Below are 23,972 nucleotides of genomic sequence, written 5' to 3'. Positions count from 1 at the left end.
TCACCTACCCAGAAAAACTCAGCATAATCTTTCAGTGGAAAAAATAGGACTTTAATGAAAAAGAAGACTTTCAGATATTTGTGATGAAAAGACCTAAACTGAATGGTAAATCTGACTTTCAAATACAAGACCCTAGAGAACCACAAAAAATTGGGGCTGGGAGACATACCTGGGGTCATACAGCAGGTGACTGTCTTGTGTCTGAGGCCAGGTTTTGGCTGGGATGCCCCTGGGTCCAGGGGTGATGCTTTGTCCACTGTGTCACTTAGCTAAGTACATCTTTAGGGTTAAATTGAGGGGTGAAGGGAATTCATTGGGGAGGGGGAAGGGCAGAAGTGAAATCCTACATGAAAGAAACAGGAAAGGGCTTATGGAGTGGGGGAAGAGATGGGAGAGGAGCAGGGCAGTAAATGAATTTTACACTCATCAGAAAAGACTCAAAGACCTTAAACTCATCAGAGCTGCCTCAAAGAGGGACTAACAGACACACCCAAGTGTAATCTATTTAATCTGGGCAGTAAATGAGCCTAACACTCTTCAGAATTGGCTCAAAGACCTCAATCTCATTAGAATTGGCTCAAGGAGGGAATAATGTGCACTCTCAATTAGGTGGAGTAATCTCTCTAACCCTGCAGGAAAATAGGAGAAGGGGATAAAGAGAGAGCGGCAAAAGAAGGGTAGAGTTGGGGAGGGGGCAGACAGAAGCAAATCCCTTTTGAAGAGTGATAGGATGAAAGAAGATGGATAATAGAATAAATATCATGGGGAAGGGAATAGGATGGAAGGGAAACAGTTTACAATAGTAATCATGAAATAGAGAAAAGGGGGAAAAATTGTACAAGAAATATTTATAGCAACTCTTGGTGGAGACTAAGAATTGCCAATAAAGGGAATGTCCATCAATTGAGGAATGATGGAAAAAGCTGTGCTATATGATTGCAGTGGAATGGTCTTGTGGTACAGGAAATGACAAACAGGATGATCCCCGAAAAACCTTGAAAGACTAATAAATATTGATGGATAGTGAAGTGAGTAGAACTGAGAGGACACTGTGTGTAGTGACAGCAGTATTGTTCAGTGAGCAATTGTGAATGACTTTACTACTGTCAGCAATGCAATGATCCAAGACAATCCCAAGGAACTAATGAGGAAGCTTACTATGCACCCCTATAGAAAGAACTGATAAAAAGAACACTTGTGGATTGTACATATATAACCTGGTTGCAATCTTCTGGAGGGGGGGAGGAAAGGGAGGGAGGGGGGGAGAAAAATTTGGAACTCTAAATCTTATCAAAATGAATGTTGAAAAGCACCCTTACATGTAACTGGACAATAAAATAAAGAGTAGAAATAAAAATATATTTATTTTTAAAATTGAATCCCTCTTTTCATTATATTGGTCACTCTCTCAGAACCCACATTGCTCATTTTGGGCCCAGTTCCTTCCTGCCTTTAAGACATCAATTCCCATGTAAGGGAGAACCCCAAGAATTTAGTGAGTTTGGCCTACTACTATTGCAGTAGTGTTTGGGGGATTAGCTCAGTTGGTAGAGTGCTCACTAGCATGCAGGATTGATGCCCACATACTCCAGGTTTTTCTTTAGAGTTCCCAACCAGATTTTCACTCTCCAGTTAAATGAACAATCGATGGGACACAGGTTTCTCCTTTTCCCCTCCTACATTCCTCTAGTCATGGTGGTCACCAGGAGAATAAGATTAATCTGGAAGTTGATAGACTAGATAGTGACTAAGAGCTTCACTGCCAAGCATTGGGAAGATTCCTGAGACACTCATTACTCTAAGTTCTGGGCTCTTATGTCACTGTCTTACCTTGAGAACCTGTCATCCAGCCTGAAAGTTGAAGAAGCAATTCATGAACTCGGGAAGGTCCCTGGCTGAATCTTAGGTTCTGTTTTTTGTGTTTAGAATTTTCATTGTGGTGATAAAGATGCATTCACTTGGTGCCTTTATTTAGACTCCTCTCTATGACCTCTTTTCTCCTCTTCCCATCTTCACTAGCTGAATTCCAATCAACCCAGTAGAAACACCCCTGCCCCAGGGAGTCTTGCCTGATGATCCTGGACAACATCCTTCCCCTAAAACTTTGCTTTGAACTTTCCTTTGTAGCTCCTATGAATTTACTATTATGTACTGGCTTTATACTAGCTTTAATAGCTTGTTGGTATTATTGCCTGCTAAGTGAGTAGTTCCATGAGGCTGCAGATTCCATTTTACCTAAAAAGATAAGAAAAAAGACAAGAGATTTGTTTCCTCCCTTTGTCCCTGTCTCAGGGTTTTCTCCCTGTAGTAAGAGGCAAGACAAGGCAACAAGGATTTATTATACAGACACTATGTGCCAGACATTCTGCTAAATGCTGGAGATAGAGGAGTTTTAGCAATATTTCTTCTATTGGTAAAGCTAACACCTTTTTAATACACAGGTAGGCATGTTGTTTAATGGTTGGAGTACAGACACAGTTTTTCCTTCTTGGATTTTATAAGGCCCTGGGCAAGTGTTGTAGGCACCTGAGCCTTCATTAACCCTGGGGTCTACTGTGAATTTAGTGCCCATCTCTCAGAAGATTGCTGCACTCTCTTGCCAGAAGTTCATGACATCATGTTTTCTCGCTATAGGGAATATATAGATGATATTACCACATACAACACAGACAATGAAACTCACTTCGGCCCTTCAAAACCTCTGCCCTGGGCAATTCATGAAATTTGGCTAACAATAAAAGTTTCTAAAATTCCATTTGGGTATGCCATCTAGTGGAGAATCTACGCAAATAGCTCCTCTTTGGAGTAAATGCTAAATGTGTCTAGCTACCCTGATTCTTCCCCACCCCACCCACTATGGTTAGGTTTTTATTTCTTGTCTCCAGATTAATATGATTGTCTGCTCATGGAACACTGTCCTCTGCTTAAAGACTTTGATGATTCAATGAATCTAAGACCTCATCAACGGGTTGGTATCTCAATCACAGAAAATGAAAACCCATGGTTGGCCTGTTCTTCTTGCCCAAACTCTGCCACCAATCCTCCCACAGCATATTTCACCAACATTCTGGAAGCCTTCCTCTACTTCTGTGGGCATCTGTGAGGGTTCCAGGACAGAATTCTGACTTTTCTCTGTTATACTTCCATACTGATCCACCATGCATTAAACCTTTTCCTATTCAACATTTTCTAGCTGATGTGAGTGGGTTCAGGGAGAGGGTATGCCAAGTCATCTTAAGAATTAAAAAACAATAACAGAACATTAGTCCAGGAACCTGGACAGCTGTTTTCCAAAGGAGTAAAACTTTGGGAACTCTTGGAATGTTGGTATCAGTGAGAAGGGTTGATTAATATTTTAAGGGGTGAGGGAATTTCAGGAGGTTAAGGGAGTGAGGATAGACTTGCTGTATAATGGTTGGAGTACAGCCACAATTTCTCCTTCATGGATATAATAAAATACCTGAGCCTTTACAATGCAGTACCACAAAAGTGGTAGCCTTCATTCAGGATGGAAAAGAGAGAAGGTTTTTAAAAAAAATAATTAATTTCTTGATGTACCTTCTCCCCCATAGCCCTTCCTTTGTAAGCAAGGATAGTCAAACAAAACCAACCTGTTTATTTGTTAGGTGATTTTCAAGAAGAAGACAATTTATTTATTCCAGTGCTAGGGTTGTATCACCCTAGGCACTACATAACATCTACCTTCCAAGCTGTCCTTGGTTGTGTAAGGGGCTAAAATTCTAGCCTAATGTCTAAAATCTAATGAGTGGTTTGCCCAAATTAGAAGCTTTAGCAAGAGTTTAGACTTTTAAGAATTTATTAAAGAGCAATCAAAGATAGGTGAGGAGGGAGAAAAAGAGGTAAAGATGCCTTCATCTATCTATCTAAGGGAGCCAGCATCTCTGCTCCAATCCAAAGGAGGTCCTTGGCCAAAGAGAGCCCTCCTCCTGGGCTTCTTCCTGAAACCACCTGCAAAACCAGAAACAGGGATGTGTACGCGCGCGCACGAGCACACGCGCGCACACACACACACACACACACACACACACACACACACACTGCCCCAAGCTAATTGGCTGGCAACTTTGATCGATAGCACCCACCAGCAAACATCACTTCTGGATGCTAAAGCCACCTGGTCTCCCCTCAGGCCAGAGCTCACAATGTTCCTCCCAGCAGGAGCGTCATTCCAACTCTCACAGTTCCCCCTGTGCTTCGGGTGAAGAAACATGGTTTCCTCACATGAAGCAATAACATTATAGATGCTTATGACTAACTAAGTAAAGGGAATAAAAAGAGAGAAAAAGAAATTGAGTGACGCATTGACAAAGGCTAAAGGGGGCACTGCCCTATTAGCAGGTGGACATTACAAACAGTGTATACAATGTGGAAAAGGAAAACAGTAAAATGTCCATTTAAGTCTTTGGAAGTCTTTTCTCAGATGATTCTTGGGATGTCCTATGGGTGTAGTTGTAGAATGGAAGTCTTTTCAGGTGCTGATGTGTGGATGCTGATAATCAGCCAGGAAAATTTCCTACAAAATTGAGCTTAACACAACTTTAAATAGCTTTGCTAATAATCAAATCAAACAATGAGAGTTCTCAAAAACATGTCTAAGGAAATTCAGAATCTTAGTTGTTACACATGAAACATATAATAAAAACATAAATTGAAACATTCTCTAAAACTTAATATTACTACACTCCTCTAAAACTTAATATTACTACACTCCTCTAAAACTTATTACTACATCCGACCTGTGGATGATAAATTGAAAAGACAATTGTGATATTAATTTAGAAAATAATTTTTTATCTTTGTTTCATCACTTTTTGCATCATCTGCCTAATTATCCTTATGCCATTATGAGAAATTAAAGAATCTAATATAATTGTTAACAGATGTCAAGGCCAATTCCAATACTGTATTTATCATGATACCTGAGATAATTATGGGGGTTACCATAAAAAAACAGAGAAATAACTGAGTCAGGCTTAATCAGATGCATAGGATTGAGATGTCCATGACATCCGGCATATAGGAGGGGGAACTGAAGTCAGGTGTCAAATGAGATGGCATAGCCCAGCCACCTGGTGCAATGTGGGGGAAAATTAAACCAAGAAAATCCAACCTCAACGTTTGTCAATAGCCATTTTCTCAGCCTTTCCCAAAGCAGTGCAGTACCTGGACTTCATGCATGTCTTCCCCTTGTGTGACAGTTGAATGTCTGCTCTTGAATGTATTCCTCTTGCGATTGGATGACATCCTGGCCAACTGGCATCTGATAACTCAGAATGAAGGCAATTAATGTCTTAAATGATAAATTCCCATAATCCAAGTCTCAAATGGATTTTAAATTTGAGGATAATAATGATTGCAAAAAATGTGAATGTGCCTAAACTCAGAATATAATATACAATTATGCAATAATTTCAAATAATAACCTTTTTTTTTACTAAGTGTATAATTACTTTTGTGAAAGAAATCAGAAGATATTTTAATACAAGTTAAAACACAATCTTAAAATAAGAATCTCTACAAAAATAAGCCCATATTACTGAATTTAAAATGTAGTTGCAATAGCATAAAAAGAAACCCTTATGTAACATTTAAACTGACTCAAAAAAATTAAATTTAATTTAAAAAAAATTCTAAATATCTAAAATACCCAAATAGCATTGATTACATGAATATTAAAAAAAACTTTTGCAAATGCTCCCTTCTTTAAAAAAAATATGCTTATCAAAAATAAGACTTCTAGAATTAATTTACTCTTGCCATGGCAACCAATTTGCCAGGGAAATGCCTTATAGAGTTTTATCAAATAATCATTTGGAAAAAACAAACAATTTAGAATTTGGGAACACAATACTCCCAGAGTTAACACTGTATTATAAAATCAAAACCATCTTGCATTTTTTCAAAATTAGATAGATGAATAGAACAAAATACCCATGGAAGAATAAGAGACAATGACATTCAATGGTCTACATGTGCTGGTACCAGTTTTACGTGGGAGCAATGTATCCATGAATCCTTCTCTCCAATTTTGATGGCAGTCGGAGTTGTTAGCAGTACTTAGAAAGGACCTTCCCAAGCTGGCTGGGTCCCACTAGTCTGCTGAAAATTTTTGATATATACACTGTCTTCTGGTTTCAAATCATGTGAGAAGTCCAAGAGGCCAGCCTGTACTGCTACTCCTGCCTCGTGGAGTTCACGTAGTCTGGCTTGCAATTCCTGTATATAGGAAGCAACAGAAGCATCTTCCCCCCCCCCCAGCCCCAATGATGTATATACTAAGGGAAAAGGTTTTGCTTGGATAGGAAGATGGCCAAAAAGTATCTCATAAGGATATATATGTAGTTCTCCTCTTGGCCTGCTACACAGATAGAACAGTGCCAAGGGTAATATATCAGGCCACTTCAAATGAGTTTCAGTGCACAATTTGCCAATCATACTCTTAAGTTCTTTATTCATACGTTCCACCTGGCCTGAGCTCATAATGTTCCTTCCAGCAGGGGCGTCATTCCAACTCTCACAGTTGGAAGATGATTTCAGCACATTCTTCTGTGGGTTTTGCTGCTCCAGGAATTGTCCTATGGCATTATTTGGATGTTTTTTGAAGCCATCATGTCATGAATTTGAGAACTCATTGCCTTTCCTCAGCCATCTTGGCTCCACCCCGGAAAGCTCTCTACATAACATCGAGAAACTAACTTTCATATCTTGAACATTATATTAAAAATACTTTGGGGGCAGCTAGTTGGCACAGTGGATAGAGCAATGGCCCTGGATTCAGGAGTACCAGAGTTCAAATCCAGCCTCTGACACTTGACACTCACTAGCTGTGTGACCCTGGGCAAGTCACTTAACCCCCATTGCCCCCCCAAACAAACAAAAACAACTTTGGTTATATTTTCTTCAAATGGCATCAGTGCATTATTATAATTTGTAAAACAGCACATACGTGAAATTTAGCATTCCAGGGATATCCAGAATGGAGACTGATAGACTTGAATTGTTTCTGTGACAAATGAATTTCCTTGAAACCTTTGCGTTATCTGAAGAGTCCTTCATTCCTGGTGTGTTCTAATTCTATCCCTCCCCTCCCCCAGTTTTAAGATCTGGTCCAACCTATATTTCCAAAGTCTACTTCCAGTCTCTTCTTGAAAATACTGAGTTTGATGAGGAACACCTGGTTTCCTAGAAGCCCAATCCAATTTTTTTAAAAGTATCAATATCTTTGTTTTTAAATTACCTTAACTGCTGAATATATCCCTTCTGCCAACCTTGAGGAGTTAGGAGACAGTAAGATTTAGTCCTAATTACATATTCTACAACTGAATGGAAGGCCAACTGTTAAGATTTCCACCACTTGTTCTTCTTCTTCTTTTTTTTAAAGTCTGTATGTTTTTCTCTGGCTACTAGATGTAAAAGCTGAGGTTGGCTGCTTATTTGAGAAGTTAAGAGGAAAAGAGATTGGTCCTTTATTCAAAACCCTCCAGGGACTCCCCAGTGCTCACTTCACATGTCATAGACTCCAGATGCTGGCATTCAATACCAGATTTTACAATCTGTCTCAAATTAACTCTCCAGCTTTATCTCATACTATTTCCTTTCAACTACGGGCCAAATTGAACTAACATTCTTCGCTCTATTCTGCACGGTCTATGTTCTCAACAGTCTATGTGTTCTTCCTTGTTCACACTGTGCCCTGGTTTCCTCTGTTCAATCTCTTTCTTCACTCTAGGTTAATTCCTTCACATCACACGGAAAAGAGCAAGGTCTGTATTTTACCTTTCTTTGTATGCCTAGCGTTTAGCACTGCACCTGGTAGTAAGTCAGTCAGTCAGTCAGTCAGTCAGTCAGTCAGTCAGTCAGTCAGTAAACAAACAAATAGATAAATAAACAATAAACAAATGAATAGATAGATAAGTGAATGAATGAATAGACAGACAGACAGACAGACAGACAGACAGATAGATAGATAGATAGATAGATAGATAGATAGATAGATAGATAGATAGATAGATAGATAGATAGATAGATAGATAGATACTGACTAGTCAATTGAGGTCACCTCCAGCTATAATTCCTCCTCACTGGACCCAGATGACTCTGGAGGAATGAGGTTGGTAAACTCGAACAGCCCTCCCTCGCTTAAATCCAGTTCAGTGCAAGTGCTGACATCACCTCTATCTCAAAGTCCTCTTCTAGTAAGAAGGACAAACAACAACAACAGCAGCAATCCCTCCATAAAGGAACAATTACTTTTCCTGTTCTCTTTGTGAGACACAAAACCAAAATAGGCCCCGCTGGGATTCGAACCCAGGATCTCCTGTTTACTAGACAGGCGCTTTAACCAACTAAGCCACGGAGCCAAGACTCCACTCTTCTCTCCACTCAAGCAAGAAAGAAAAAAACTTCAAAAGAAAACCCGCCCAGATGCTCCGCCACGTTGTCTTTTTTCCTAACTCCTCAACTGCCAGCACACAGAGACCTTACCTGGCCTTTCCTTCCTCTCTCCTTCCCGCTTCGCCTCACCACGGCTTTCCCATTCCTTCCCTACTCCTCCCCGAGAATGCAGGCTCTCCACCAGAAACGCGTCACCCGCACCTTCCCGGGCCGTGCTCCGTCCAACCCCACCTCCTCTTTCCTCCGCTGCTCCTCTCCTCCCTGCCTCACCATGCCAAGGGACGCTCTGCTCATTGCCTCCAGCCCCTACCTCGCCACCAGCCCCCACCAGGGCATTCGGGACAGCTAGCCTCGGCGGCAAACTAGCAAGATTGCCAATTCCAAGCCACTTCAGTGCGCACCCAGCACTGATGTGGTGCCTACTTCGCCCCGCCGGACTCTCCCTACGCTCCGCTGTGCCAGGACGTAATGTGGGACCCATGGGCGAACACCAGAAACACTCCCAACTCCCTGCCTTTCGCGGGTCCTGCCGCAAAACACCCTTGACGCAACGGATACGGAACCCTGCCACGGGCCGCAGCTAGCTCCATCCCGAACGCTGCGTCCCCCAGACAGTCATCAGCGCCGTGCCCTTCCTTCTGTGCACCCTTCCGCCAGCGCTCTCCTCGAAAGGGACTTTAGACGGTGTGGACGGCGGGAAGGATCTGGCACGGAGCCCCCCAAGAGCCCGCAGGTAGCCCGTGGCTATCCGGGGGGCTACTAGTTTCCCCTTATCTTCCGGCCCAGTTTGTTATTCGTGTCCTGAAACGCGAGTTGTTTCCCCCAAACCGCCTTTCCTCTGAGTTGGGCGAAGGCGCCAGAAGAGATGGAGCGGACAGTTTCTCCATCTGCGCCCTCGGAAAAGTGTTCTCTTTGGTTCCGCCGCTGGTGGTGCAACCTCCAGCCTCCGCCCTCACGACCCGCAGGGCACCCTGAGCAAATGCGCCCACAGTCAGCCAGCAGCCCCCTCCCGTCACCGGAACACCCGAGAGCTCGGGCTTCCGCAGCCTGAAGGCGACGGATCCAAAAGGAAGAGAAGCAAAACGACTCGCCCCTGAAAGGATCCCGCAGCCCGCTTGGGCCACTTACTTTCAGGGCGAGGCGCAGGTGGGCGCGCGACAAGACGAGTGGCGCGGGGATTCGAACGCGCAGCCCCGCCCCAAGCACACAGGCAGGAGGAGCCTTTACCCGCTCAGCCACCAAACAGAAAGCAACTGCCTGCCGCTTTGTTCAACTGAAATCGGAACAAACTCAGCCCGCGGCGTCCCGCCCAGTTCCACCGCCTGACTTTCAACTCCCTTGTGTCCGCTTCAGACCCACGCTGGGCCTTTCATTACCTCCCGTCGGGTCCCTGCGCCAGCCCAGATGAGCGGGGTGGAGTTGGCGGGGGGTGGGGGGGGGGGCCCGGCCGTAGAGGTGGGAACGTCTGTCTGTCCCTGCCCCTCAGTCCCCGCCGCCCCGTCCCTCCTTCTTCGCCCGCCGCCCGCCTCCGCACAGGCGCCCCAGCTCGCTCTCCGGGACGGGGTCGTTTGCTCGGCGACCACTGGCCCTAGCGTGCTTCATGCCTGTTCGGGCCTTTGGGAGATGGCTGGACCCAGACCCACAGAAAGAAGCCCCTGCCCGGTGTCAGAGGGAGACTCCTGGGCACCGGGGGTCCCCGCCGACCTAGCTAGCGCAGCGTCCGTCCCTCCGCCAAAGAGCCGGCCAGCAGCCAGCCGGGCATCGCACACAGCCGCCTGGAAAGGAGTCCTAGCAAGTGCGGCCCCTGCCCCGGCCGTCCCCGCTGCCGTCTGTCCTGCCTGCGTTTCTTTTGGCCCTCCCTGCAGAAGCGTTCCTTCGGTCCGAGTCTTGCTCCAGTTCGGCCACGTGATCGCCCCTGGGCCTTCAGTTCACAGAGGACGGAGAACCCGGACACTGGGGGCGTGTATGTATATGGCCATCTCAGTGACTGTTAGGATTCCTCGGTGGGAAGGGCGTCAGGGTCGGGGGATTAGCTCAGATGGTAGAGCGCTCGCTTAGCATGCGAGAGGTAGCGGGATCGATGCCCGCATCCTCCACTTTTGATTTCCCCTCTCGTGCTTCTCACCACGCTCCCAGGGCGACCTCCACCTTCCAGTATCACACACACGCTCACCAGGGAGAAGCTGTTCCTCCTTGAGGCCACCATATGGGGAACGGGAGAACCAAAGCATCCTTCGACTTCTCCTGGAGTGACAGACCCTTCCTTGAGAAGCAGCTTTCGTATCCATCAAGGGATACTGAGGGAAAACCTCAGTAGGTTAAGAATTGGAAACAGAAATCCTGCTACAAAGAAATGAACCATATTTCAGCCTCTCTGAGATCCCACCTCCAACTCCTCGCATTCGCAAAGAGGACTACCCCCCCTACTTCTCCCAAAAAGAAAAATGACAAATGCGTGATTGGTTCCGTAAAAACCCAGTAGGGGTCTCTTGGGGGTGTAGATGTGTGAATTACTCCAACCACTCCGGGAAGCAATTTGTAACTGCACTCCCCAAATTATTGAATTGCGCCTACCACTCTGAGCTCGTGATATTAGATAAATATCTAAAATTGTAAATGCAGAAAAGTAAGTATCAGACTAAGGAGGATTTTAAAAGTAATTTTGTCCATCTCCTTGTCTTATGAACGAATCTTCTATGTAATATAATTGATGCCTGGGCACCCAACATTTAGATATCAAAGTCAGGACCTACAATGGTCTTTATAGGCCCAAATTTTATGCGGAATCTAATAAAGATAACATTTAATAGGAATATATAATCTCATACTTGGGTTAAAAAACAAACAACCGAACTCCACATTTACCTATAAAGGAGATCTAAGCAAGACATTTATTTTCTACTAAAAACGCAGTCTCTCTACTAGGGGCTTTGCTTATAGTGAAAAACAAAAACAATCCCTTCTGTCAAAGAGTGCAACATCTACTGGAGGAAACAACAAGCAATGTATTTTGAATCTATCGTTCTATATTTATTTTATCTTTCCCCAAAATAGAATAATTGCTTTGATAGTAGGGACTCTTTCCTTATGGTCTTTGTAGCTTCTGATCTGAGCACAATGACTAAACCTAGCAAGCAGGTGTGTTATAAATATTTCTTTGTTATTTAAGCTGGACCATGATAAATACTATACCTAAAGTGGATTTATAATAGAAATTCAAGAATGACTCAGCATTAGGAAAATTTAAAATGTTCTACATCATCATCAAAATATTTTAAAATATTTTATTATAAAATGAGATGCAGAAAAAGCCTTTTTACAAAAACTTGCTCTTTTGTGTTAAAAAAAATAGAAAGCAGAAGAATCAAAGGACTATTCCTTAATATTGATATGGGGAGAAAGCACGTGGGTCCTTAGGATTCCTCTGTAAAGAATTACACTCTTGGGCAAGTCCTATTTAGGAATAAAAGAACAAGTTTATTGGGGTACAAGAGAAACTGGCAGGGAGGAAGGTTTAAAAAAACCACTTTCCAACTAGCTTGGGGAGCGCCTTTTTATAGGGCTAAGATGGCGTGGGTAAAATGTCCCTTATTGGGTAGTAGGTTGGAAGCATTCTGGTGGTGGGTTGGGGTAGTTTGATGGTGAGTCATGAGCAATCTGGTGATGGGGGTTAACTCCATTCTGGTGGGTCCAAGCAGTCTACTGGTGGTCGGTTTCTTTGTCTTCCCCTGGTAAAGCCAAGCCTAACAGGATTACCTCATCGAGGTGGTAAGGAGTACTGGAATGTAGGGTGGTGGTCTTCGAACTTGCTCAGTGCTGCTTATCTCTTTTGGGTGTGTCTGTCCTTTGGTTAAACTCAAGGAGACGCTTCCTTGATCTCAGTGGAAAACTCCCGGGCTTTCAAGGAAAAAGTTCCTTGACCTACCCGGACAATTTCTGGGGTAACCGGGGCCCATAATACTCCCATAACAATATGATAAAAAGTATCTATGTTAATATAAGTAAAATAACAATTCTACCAAAACTGATTTGCAGTTTTAGTACCATACCAAACAGGTATATATATATATATGTGTGTGTATGCATATACACATGTAAACAAAATTTAACCTGATGAATAAAAAAGTCAAGAATCTCAAGTCTAACAATGAAAAAACAAAGAAAAAGGACCTACTACTTCCATATCTCAAACTATACTACAATGTAGTAATCATCAAAACTATCTGATGCTATTTATAAAATCAAAAAATTGGTCATTGTTACATTTTAGGTTCAAAAGACACAACACCTAGCATAGTGATTGAAATACCTGATCAAGACACTTAACCTCTGTCTATCTCAATTTCCTCATTTATAAAAGAGAGGTCTGCAAAATAGGGTAGATATGACTATAAAATGATATTGCTTGCAAAGTGCTTTGCAAACCTTACAGGAAAACTAGGCAGCAGTCTGGTTGTCCTTTTCTCCAAGGATGTGATCAAACAGTTCTTCAAACAACAAAGTCAAACTATCAATAGCAATAGAGGGTGGGATGGGGGATTTTTCCAAAGACCTATTAACAAAAGATTCAACTACACAACCTTTGTGTTGGCAAAGGTGACAATTGTAGGAAGGCCTATTGGAAAACAGGCACAGTAAGGCACTATTGGTATCTATATGAATTGGTCCAATTATTCTTTTTTTTCTTTTTTGGCAGGGCAATGACGGCTAAGTGACTTGCCCAGGGTCACACAGCTAGTAAGTGTCATGTGTCTGAGATCAGATTTGAACTCAGGTCCTCCTGAATCCAGGGCTGGTTCTCTATCCATTGGGCCACCTAGCTGCCCCTGGTCCAATTATTCTTGAAACAAAATTGGAACTATGCTTTTCAAATCACTAAAAGTGTGATTCATTTGATACCATTGATTCATTGATACCATTATTAAGACTTCACCTCAAAAAGAGCAAAGAAAGAAAGGATCCATATGAGCAAAAATATTTAAAGCTACCTTTTTCCATTGTTTTAGTAAAGAACTGGAAACAAAGTGGGTGCCCATAAAATGGGAAATGACAACAAATAGTGATATATGAATGCAATGCAATATATTATTGTATGACAAGAAGTGAAGAAAGGGGGGAAGCTAGGTGGTGCAGTGGATGAGGTACCGGCCTTGGATTCAGGAGGACCTGAGTTCAGATGTGACCTCAGGCACTTAACACTTACTAGCTGTGTGACTCTGGGCAAGTCAACCCCAACTGCCTCACCAAAAAAAGAAAGAAAGAAAAGAAGAAGAAGTGAGGAAAGGTAGGGATTCAGAAAAAGGGGGAAAAAACTTAAGAATTATGATAAATATTAATGGCCAATCAGCCCTCCAGAAGGTTCAGGAATCTTGCTCCTTACCACTTGGCAGAGATGGACTAGATGTGTAAAATGGAACATATAACTTCAGACACTGGACAGTACGTGAATTTATTTATTGGCTTAACTGTGCTTTTTTCTTTTTTTTTTTTTACATAAGGGAGTAATTTTGGTTTTGGTGTGGGATTTGGAAAGGGGGAGGGGAGGAATGATATTGATATCCAATAAAAAGAGGTACCAGAAAGAGAGTAAACAAAACATTAAAAAAAATACACGGAAGAGAGCAGTAAGACATTTAGAAGGAGAAAGGCAGGCCAGCAGGTAATAAGGATGTATTAAGTGTTTACTAAGTGCCAGGGAAGTGTTAAAGCTATGATATTACATTTAATATAGACAGCAAAAAACAGGGATAGGTACTCTTGCAAACAGAGAAAATGACTACTGATATAGGTTGCTAACTCCTGTGCACCTTATAAACTTAGAGAACAGGTTGCAACACAGAAAAGCTATGACTGACCCAGGATCACACAGCTAGTATATGTCAACAGGAGTACTCAAACACAGGTTTTCCTGCATTTAAGCCCAGTTCTCTTTCCAATACAACAAGCTATACAAAATAGACATTTACATGATCACACATAATACTTTGTTCTTTTTGTATGAAAAATGTTCACTTTTTTATAGTTTATAGTAATAAAGGAAAATTTGGGGAAAAATATAAGCAAAAGCAACAATTGTTTGTATCAGAAAAAAAACAACCCCAATGCTGGAATCTCTCCCAATAGGTTCAGGGTCAAAGCAGGAGTATGTACATGGCCTACACTATTATTTTCATATGGTGCTAGAAATGCTAGATACAGCAGGTAGGTGGCGCTGTGGATAGAGAGCCGGCCCTAATCTGCCCTAGACACTTAAATTTGCTGTGTGACCCTAAGCAAGTCACTTAAAAACACTGCTTCCATTTCTTCATCTGTAAGATGAGCTGTTGATGGAAATGGCAAAACTACTTCAGGATCTTTGTCAAAAAAAAACTCCAAAGAGGGTCAAGAAGAGTCAGACACGACTGAAAACAATTGAACAACTAATAGGAGTATTAAAATTCAGAGTGAAATCAGAGGATATAAATGAGAAACAGAAGTCCAGAGAGGGCAAGAGATTTGACTAAGGTCCTACAGAAGGCGGGGTGGGGAATCGAACACAACTGAACAAGCATAACAGAAATGGAAAAAGAAAGAAGAGGAGCAAATGGAGGAGGAGGAAAAAGAAACTGACAAACTAAGAACTGGTAAAAAGGAGACAGAATAAAAGAGCCTGATTCTGAAACCAAGAAACCTCTTTTGAAATCCCAGCTCTAACCAATACAAGCTTGGTGATGCTAAAGGTAACTGCTTCACTGGGCCTCAGGCAACGCTTAAAAAATACAAGTTTCAGAGCAATTGCTTTTCTGTATTGATAAAGATTTCCTCCACTCTTTAAAATCTCAGGTCTGGATAAAAGTGGGATTATTGAGTAGGAAAATGCTGTCCGGCTCACTTTATCTTGTAATTTTTGGAATACTTGCATCCTTCTTTAATTGTTTTAAATAACCTTATTCTTCCTTTCTTCAATGTCATTGGGCCTACAGACCTTATAGTAGTAAGCGCTGGCTCCGAAGGCTGAAATATAGTTCATTTCTTTGCAGCAGGATTTCTGTTTCCAATTCTTAACCTACTGAGGTTTCCCTCAGTATCCCTTGATGGATACGAAAGCTGCTTCTCAAGGAAGGGTCTGTCACTCCAGGAGAAGTCGAAGGATGCTTTGGTTCTCCCGTTCCCCATATGGTGGCCTCAAGGAGGAACAGCTTCTCCCTGGTGAGCGTGTGTGTGATACTGGAAGGTGGAGGTCGCCCTGGGAGCGTGGTGAGAAGCACGAGAGGGGAAATCAAAAGTGGAGGATGCGGGCATCGATCCCGCTACCTCTCGCATGCTAAGCGAGCGCTCTACCATCTGAGCTAATCCCCCGACCCTGACGCCCTTCCCACCGAGGAATCCTAACAGTCACTGAGATGGCCATATACATACACGCCCCCAGTGTCCGGGTTCTCCGTCCTCTGTGAACTGAAGGCCCAGGGGCGATCACGTGGCCGAACTGGAGCAAGACTCGGACCGAAGGAACGCTTCTGCAGGGAGGGCCAAAAGAAACGCAGGCAGGACAGACGGCAGCGGGGACGGCCGGGGCAGGGGCCGCACTTGCTAGGACTCCTTTCCAGGCGGCTGTGTGCGATGCCCGGCTGGCTGCTGGCCGGCTCTTTGGCGGAGGGACGGACGCTGCGCTAGCTAGGTCGGCGGGGACCCCCGGTGCCCAGGAGTCTCCCTCTGACACCGGGCAGGGGCTTCTTTCTGTGGGTCTGGGTCCAGCCATCTCCCAAAGGCCCGAACAGGCATGAAGCACGCTAGGGCCAGTGGTCGCCGAGCAAACGACCCCGTCCCGGAGAGCGAGCTGGGGCGCCTGTGCGGAGGCGGGCGGCGGGCGAAGAAGGAGGGACGGGGCGGCGGGGACTGAGGGGCAGGGACAGACAGACGTTCCCACCTCTACGGCCGGGCCCCCCCCCCACCCCCCGCCAACTCCACCCCGCTCATCTGGGCTGGCGCAGGGACCCGACGGGAGGTAATGAAAGGCCCAGCGTGGGTCTGAAGCGGACACAAGGGAGTTGAAAGTCAGGCGGTGGAACTGGGCGGGACGCCGCGGGCTGAGTTTGTTCCGATTTCAGTTGAACAAAGCGGCAGGCAGTTGCTTTCTGTTTGGTGGCTGAGCGGGTAAAGGCTCCTCCTGCCTGTGTGCTTGGGGCGGGGCTGCGCGTTCGAATCCCCGCGCCACTCGTCTTGTCGCGCGCCCACCTGCGCCTCGCCCTGAAAGTAAGTGGCCCAAGTGGGCTGCGGGATCCTTTCAGGGGCGAGTCGTTTTGCTTCTCTTCCTTTTGGATCCGTCGCCTTCAGGCTGCGGAAGCCCGAGCTCTCGGGTGTTCCGGTGACGGGAGGGGGCTGCTGGCTGACTGTGGGCGCATTTGCTCAGGGTGCCCTGCGGGTCGTGAGGGCGGAGGCTGGAGGTTGCACCACCAGCGGCGGAACCAAAGAGAACACTTTTCCGAGGGCGCAGATGGAGAAACTGTCCGCTCCATCTCTTCTGGCGCCTTCGCCCAACTCAGAGGAAAGGCGGTTTGGGGGAAACAACTCGCGTTTCAGGACACGAATAACAAACTGGGCCGGAAGATAAGGGGAAACTAGTAGCCCCCCGGATAGCCACGGGCTACCTGCGGGCTCTTGGGGGGCTCCGTGCCAGATCCTTCCCGCCGTCCACACCGTCTAAAGTCCCTTTCGAGGAGAGCGCTGGCGGAAGGGTGCACAGAAGGAAGGGCACGGCGCTGATGACTGTCTGGGGGACGCAGCGTTCGGGATGGAGCTAGCTGCGGCCCGTGGCAGGGTTCCGTATCCGTTGCGTCAAGGGTGTTTTGCGGCAGGACCCGCGAAAGGCAGGGAGTTGGGAGTGTTTCTGGTGTTCGCCCATGGGTCCCACATTACGTCCTGGCACAGCGGAGCGTAGGGAGAGTCCGGCGGGGCGAAGTAGGCACCACATCAGTGCTGGGTGCGCACTGAAGTGGCTTGGAATTGGCAATCTTGCTAGTTTGCCGCCGAGGCTAGCTGTCCCGAATGCCCTGGTGGGGGCTGGTGGCGAGGTAGGGGCTGGAGGCAATGAGCAGAGCGTCCCTTGGCATGGTGAGGCAGGGAGGAGAGGAGCAGCGGAGGAAAGAGGAGGTGGGGTTGGACGGAGCACGGCCCGGGAAGGTGCGGGTGACGCGTTTCTGGTGGAGAGCCTGCATTCTCGGGGAGGAGTAGGGAAGGAATGGGAAAGCCGTGGTGAGGCGAAGCGGGAAGGAGAGAGGAAGGAAAGGCCAGGTAAGGTCTCTGTGTGCTGGCAGTTGAGGAGTTAGGAAAAAAGACAACGTGGCGGAGCATCTGGGCGGGTTTTCTTTTGAAGTTTTTTTCTTTCTTGCTTGAGTGGAGAGAAGAGTGGAGTCTTGGCTCCGTGGCTTAGTTGGTTAAAGCGCCTGTCTAGTAAACAGGAGATCCTGGGTTCGAATCCCAGCGGGGCCTATTTTGGTTTTGTGTCTCACAAAGAGAACAGGAAAAGTAATTGTTCCTTTATGGAGGGATTGCTGCTGTTGTTGTTGTTTGTCCTTCTTACTAGAAGAGGACTTTGAGATAGAGGTGATGTCAGCACTTGCACTGAACTGGATTTAAGCGAGGGAGGGCTGTTCGAGTTTACCAACCTCATTCCTCCAGAGTCATCTGGGTCCAGTGAGGAGGAATTATAGCTGGAGGTGACCTCAATTGACTAGTCAGTATCTATCTATCTATCTATCTATCTATCTATCTATCTATCTATCTATCTATCTATCTGTCTGTCTGTCTGTCTGTCTGTCTATTCATTCATTCACTTATCTATCTATTCATTTGTTTATTGTTTATTTATCTATTTGTTTGTTTACTGACTGACTGACTGACTGACTGACTGACTGACTGACTTACTACCAGGTGCAGTGCTAAACGCTAGGCATACAAAGAAAGGTAAAATACAGACCTTGCTCTTTTCCGTGTGATGTGAAGGAATTAACCTAGAGTGAAGAAAGAGATTGAACAGAGGAAACCAGGGCACAGTGTGAACAAGGAAGAACACATAGACTGTTGAGAACATAGACCGTGCAGAATAGAGCGAAGAATGTTAGTTCAATTTGGCCCGTAGTTGAAAGGAAATAGTATGAGATAAAGCTGGAGAGTTAATTTGAGACAGATTGTAAAATCTGGTATTGAATGCCAGCATCTGGAGTCTATGACATGTGAAGTGAGCACTGGGGAGTCCCTGGAGGGTTTTGAATAAAGGACCAATCTCTTTTCCCCTTAACTTCTCAAATAAGCAGCCAACCTCAGCTTTTACATCTAGTAGCCAGAGAAAAACATACAGACTTTAAAAAAAAAAGAAGAAGAACAAGTGGTGGAAATCTTAACAGTTGGCCTTCCATTCAGTTGTAGAATATGTAATTAGGACTAAATCTTACTGTCTCCTAACTCCTCAAGGTTGGCAGAAGGGATATATTCAGCAGTTAAGGTAATTTAAAAACAAAGATATTGATACTTTTAAAAAAATTGGATTGGGCTTCTAGGAAACCAGGTGTTCCTCATCAAACTCAGTATTTTCAAGAAGAGACTGGAAGTAGACTTTGGAAATATAGGTTGGACCAGATCTTAAAACTGGGGGAGGGGAGGGATAGAATTAGAACACACCAGGAATGAAGGACTCTTCAGATAACGCAAAGGTTTCAAGGAAATTCATTTGTCACAGAAACAATTCAAGTCTATCAGTCTCCATTCTGGATATCCCTGGAATGCTAAATTTCACGTATGTGCTGTTTTACAAATTATAATAATGCACTGATGCCATTTGAAGAAAATATAACCAAAGTTGTTTTTGTTTGTTTGGGGGGGCAATGGGGGTTAAGTGACTTGCCCAGGGTCACACAGCTAGTGAGTGTCAAGTGTCAGAGGCTGGATTTGAACTCTGGTACTCCTGAATCCAGGGCCATTGCTCTATTCACCGTGCCAACTAGCTGCTCCGAACTGAATTATTTTTTTAAAAAACCTTCTCTCTTTTCCATCCTGAATGAAGGCTACCATTTTTATGGCACCACATTGTAAAGGCTCAGGCATTTTATTATATCCATGTAGGAGAAATTGTGGCTGTACTCCAACCATTATACAGCAGGTCTATCCTCACTCCCTTAACCTCCTGAAATCCTCTCACCCCTTAAAATATTAACCAACCCTTCTCACTGATACCAACATTCCAAGAGTTCCCAAAGTTTTACTCCTTTGGAAAACAGCTGTCCAGGTTCCTGTTATTGTTTTTTAATTCTTAAGATGACTTGGCATACCCTCTCCCTGAACCCACTCACATCAGCTAGAAAATGTTGAATAGGAAAAGGTTTAATGCATGGTGATCAGTATGGAAGTATAACAGAGAAAAGTCAGAATTCTGTCCTGGAACCCTCACAAATGCCCACAGAAGTAGAGGAAGGCTTCCAGAATGTTGGTGAAATATGCTGTGGGAGGATTGGTGGCAGTTTGGGCAAGAAGAACATGCCAACCTTGGGTTTGCTTGAGTGGAGAGGAAAAATAGAGTCTTGGCTCCGTGGCTTAGTTGGGTAAAGCGCCTGTCTAGTATACGGGGGATCCTGGGTTTGAATCCCAGCGGGGCCTATTTTGATTTTGTGTCTCATGGATTTCCTAACAGGAAAAGTGATGTTCCTTTGCGGAGGGATTAGAGATGGAGGAGACCTGGGTTAACTGACTAGTCAGCTAGTATTATTATTTTTTTTTTCGGGGCAATGGGGGTTAAGTGACTTGCCCAGGGTCACACAGCTAGTAAGTGTCAAGGGTCTGAGGCCGAATTTGAACTCAGGTCCTCCTGAATCCAGGGCTGGTGCTTTATCCACTGTGCCACCTAGCTTCCCCCCTTAGTATTTTTAAATTTAATTTAATTGTATATTTATTAACTACCAGATGTAGTGCTAGGCGCTGGACATACAAAGAAAGGCAAAACATAGTGCCTACTCTCTAGCAGCTCCCCTTCTGATGGGAGAAACAATATGAAAACTACTAAACATGCAAATATAAAATTCAAATACAAGCCACGATATGGATAGGATCCATTAGGGGCATCCTCAGATTGGGGTAAGAGAAGTGGGGGTGGGGTCGAGGACAGAGCTTTTAGAAGGGAGAGCAGATTGGATCAGAAGCCAAACACCTTTGAGAATGGACAGGGTGAAAGGAGAGAAAGAGTAAGATAAGCACCCATCATATAGTACAGAGGGAAATAAAAAGTTAGTAATCATTATGGTGAAAAAAAATTTACCACAAATTTGTCTGATAAAAACCTCATTTCTGTAATATCTGGAGAACTGAGTCAACTTTATAGAAATAAGAACCATTCTTCAGTTGAGAAATGGTCAAAGAATATGAACAGGCAGTTTTCAGATGCTATAATCAAAGTTCATGGGAAAAGGAACATGTATTAGTGTTGTACCCTTCCCAGTGGGAAATACTCTTAACGGAAGCAGGGGAGCAGTGCAAGACACTGGTAGGGACCTGAGTGAAATGGGTTGGGGAGGGTATGAGGGGCTGATGGAATAGGTATAGTCACACACAGAGGTTCAGGTGGAGGCAGAGCCAGAGTAGTCTGTGGAGTGGTGAAGGGGTAGCAGTCATTGGAGTTGGCCTCCACTGAAGAAAAGAAAAAAACCAACTACTCTTCGATCCTTATCTGATAAGTTTCTGAGGTATGGGTGTTTTGAGTATGAGGTTTTGTGTATGGAGTATAGCACATTAGACTGAATTGGGAACACCTGATTGATGATTGGTTTTGTTTCAAGTTTTTTTTAAAAAATCCTAATATTGTTTTTTTCCCTAATATTGTTTTAAGGTATTATGTTTCTAAATTTTCTTATAATGTATAAATTGGTGAACAATAATATCAACTATAGTGGAAAAGCAATTTCTCTTATATCTGAATGATAGTGAGATGCAGATATAGAAATTCTAGTATAAGAATCTGGCTTTGTCATCTGTCTACTATTAGTTATGCATTATAAAACTGAATTCAACTATTTTGTAGAGCCATTTGAACCTGTGCACAAAGGGCTATAAAACCACTACTGGGTCTATATCTGAAAGAAATTTTTGTTTGTTTGTTTTTACATTATTTTAATATTTTCATATGCCCCCACTGCCCTTTGTAACAAGGGATTAAAAAAAGAAAAAGGAGAAAAAAGCAGTTCATCAAAATTAACCAACACATCCACAAGCAAGTTTCATAACTTTCACATCTACTCTTCTTCAGTTATTTCCCTGGGCAGGGAGTGAGGGGGAGGGGAGGAGTGGGGAGGGAGAAGTCACACTTCAAACCTCAGTATTACACAAAACTACTCTTTTCTCCAAGATTCTGAGCTCTGAAATTCCCCTCTTAGCCAACAGTCTTCTTGTCTTTACACCTCTCTGAATTCCCTTATTCCTCCTTTATCTGGTCTTTATCCTTATCATGACCTTTGATCTTAAGAAATTTTTAAAAAGAAAAGAAAGGACCTATATGTGCAAATGTATTTATAGCAGCTCTTTTTAGTGTTGGCAAAGAATTGGACATTGAGGGGATGTCCATCAACTGGGAAATAGCTGAACAAAGTGTTATATATATTATTGTGAGGGAATATGATTGTGTTATAAGAAATGACAAACGGAATGCTCAAAAAATCCTGGAAAGACACATATGAACTGAAGCAAAGTGAAATGAGCAGAACCAGAACATTATATACAGTAACAGTAACAGTGTATGATGATCAACTCTGAATGACAGCTATTCTCAGCAATACAATGATCCAAGACAATTCTGAAGGATTTATGCTGAAAAATGCTATCCATCTCCAAAGAACTGATAGAGTCTGAATGCAGAACAAAGCATACTTTTTCTTTATTTTTCTTGTTCTTTTTATCTGTTTTCTTTTTACAAGACTAACATGGAAATGTTTTGCATGACTACACATGTATAACCTATATAAAATTGCTTGCCTTCTCAATTGGTGGGGGGGGGGGAAGCAGGGAAGGTAGGAAAGAAGAGACTTTGGAACTCAAATTTTTTTTTTTAAGCAAATGTTAGGGGCAGCTAGGTGGCGCAGTAGATAGAGCAGTGGCCCTGGAGTCAGGAGTACCTGAGTTCAAATCCGGCCTCAGCAGACACTTAACACTTACTAGCTGTGTGACCCTGGGCAAGTCACTTAACCCCAATTGCCTCACTAAAAGAAAAAAAGCAAATGTTAAAGTAGCTTTTACATGTAATTGGGGTTACTAAATATTAAATTCTTAAATGTTGAATTAAAATAATACCGGAGTGGCTTGCCATTTCCTTCTCCAGCTCATTTTACTGAGCTTGCCCAGGGTCACTCAGCTAGTAAATGTCTCAAGAACACAAGTTTTGTTTTGTTTTTGTTTGTTTGTGTTCTCCCTTGACTCCTGGCCTTGGGCTCTATCTTCTTCATCACCTAGTTAGACCTAAATCTTGTGCTTCTCCTGACAGACTCATTGCGGCTAGCAGAAGGAGTATATTTGAAAATGAAAGTAATACCAATTCTTTTAAAAATAGGGACACTTTGTTATTTGAAAAAATAAAATGGGTGCAGCTAGGTGGTGCAGTGGATAAAGCACTGGCCCTGGATTCAGCAGAACATGAGTTCAAATGTGACCTCAGACACCTGACACCTACTAGCTGTGTGATCCTGGGCAAGTCACTTAACCCTCAATGCCCCACCAATAAAATGAGGAACAAGTTGTTTAGGGAGCTGTTTCCTATTGGAGGTCTTCAAGTAGAGGCTGGAAGATTACTTTGGGGATATGGGTTGGACTAGACCTCAGGCATGTGAGATGGGATAGTCTTAGAAGACACCAGGAATAAGAAAGTCTTCAACTTAAGCAATTGCATTTCCAATGCAATTCGGAACCATTAGTCTGAGTACTTGGTATCTCTGGCATCCTAAGCCTTATTCGTTTGATATCATAACAATTTAATAATTTATTAATTTTATTTGGCTAAAATACAAGCTAAGAACTCTTTTTTTCTAATGTAACGTTCTCCAAGGTGAAGTGTTAGGTGTAATCTAGAGCATAGAGGATCTTAGAAGCATAGCACTAGAAATTAGCTTCCTCACTGAAACTGCCTATCAAACCTTAATAGCTTAGTTTTTAAAAAACGTGTTACAAGGAAGGGATTGTGGGGAAGGAATGCATATACATCCTGAAATGACTGATATCTAAAAAAATCAATAAAACTTAAAAAAACAACAACACCTTTCCTTTCCCCTACAGGAACTAAGGCTACCACTCCAGGCTCATATTCCTAAACTCCCTGAAATCAATCCCGTCCTTTCACCGTAACCAATATTTCAGTGGTTTCCCGCGTTTCTCCCTTGGAAAACAGCTCTCTATGTTCCCGGACCAATGTTCCTTTCTTAAAATGTCTCAAGAAGATAACTTGATGTCCTCTCTCCACTTTCTACTCACATCAGCTAGGAAATTGATTCGGAAAAGGCAAACCTATGGTTTATCAGGAGCGAGGTATGATAGGAGACCTTGCAAACCCAGAA

The 23,972-nt window shown here is 43.6% G+C and overlaps 5 non-coding genes across 5 annotated transcripts; 3 read left to right on the top strand and 2 right to left on the bottom strand.

The window, feature by feature from the left end:
• Positions 1-8,307: 8,307 nt before the first annotated feature.
• TRNAT-AGU lies at positions 8,308-8,381 on the bottom strand. The gene has a single exon. It is a non-coding gene; the product is annotated as a tRNA-Thr (tRNA).
• Positions 8,382-10,438: 2,057 nt separating this feature from the next.
• Positions 10,439-10,511, top strand: TRNAA-AGC. The gene has a single exon. It is a non-coding gene; the product is annotated as a tRNA-Ala (tRNA).
• A 5,169-nt stretch (positions 10,512-15,680) lies between these two features.
• TRNAA-AGC lies at positions 15,681-15,753 on the bottom strand. Its single transcript has one exon. It is a non-coding gene; the product is annotated as a tRNA-Ala (tRNA).
• A 2,056-nt stretch (positions 15,754-17,809) lies between these two features.
• TRNAT-AGU lies at positions 17,810-17,883 on the top strand. Its single transcript has one exon. It is a non-coding gene; the product is annotated as a tRNA-Thr (tRNA).
• Positions 17,884-19,969: 2,086 nt separating this feature from the next.
• On the top strand, positions 19,970-20,043 carry TRNAT-AGU. The gene has a single exon. It is a non-coding gene; the product is annotated as a tRNA-Thr (tRNA).
• The last annotated feature ends 3,929 nt before the right edge of the window (positions 20,044-23,972 follow it).

Source organism: Dromiciops gliroides, chromosome 6, assembly GCF_019393635.1.
Source record: "Dromiciops gliroides isolate mDroGli1 chromosome 6, mDroGli1.pri, whole genome shotgun sequence".
Classification (NCBI taxonomy): domain Eukaryota; kingdom Metazoa; phylum Chordata; class Mammalia; order Microbiotheria; family Microbiotheriidae; genus Dromiciops; species Dromiciops gliroides.
The sequence above is the reverse complement of the archived record's forward strand: the minus strand, read 5'-3'. Positions and strand labels throughout refer to the sequence as shown.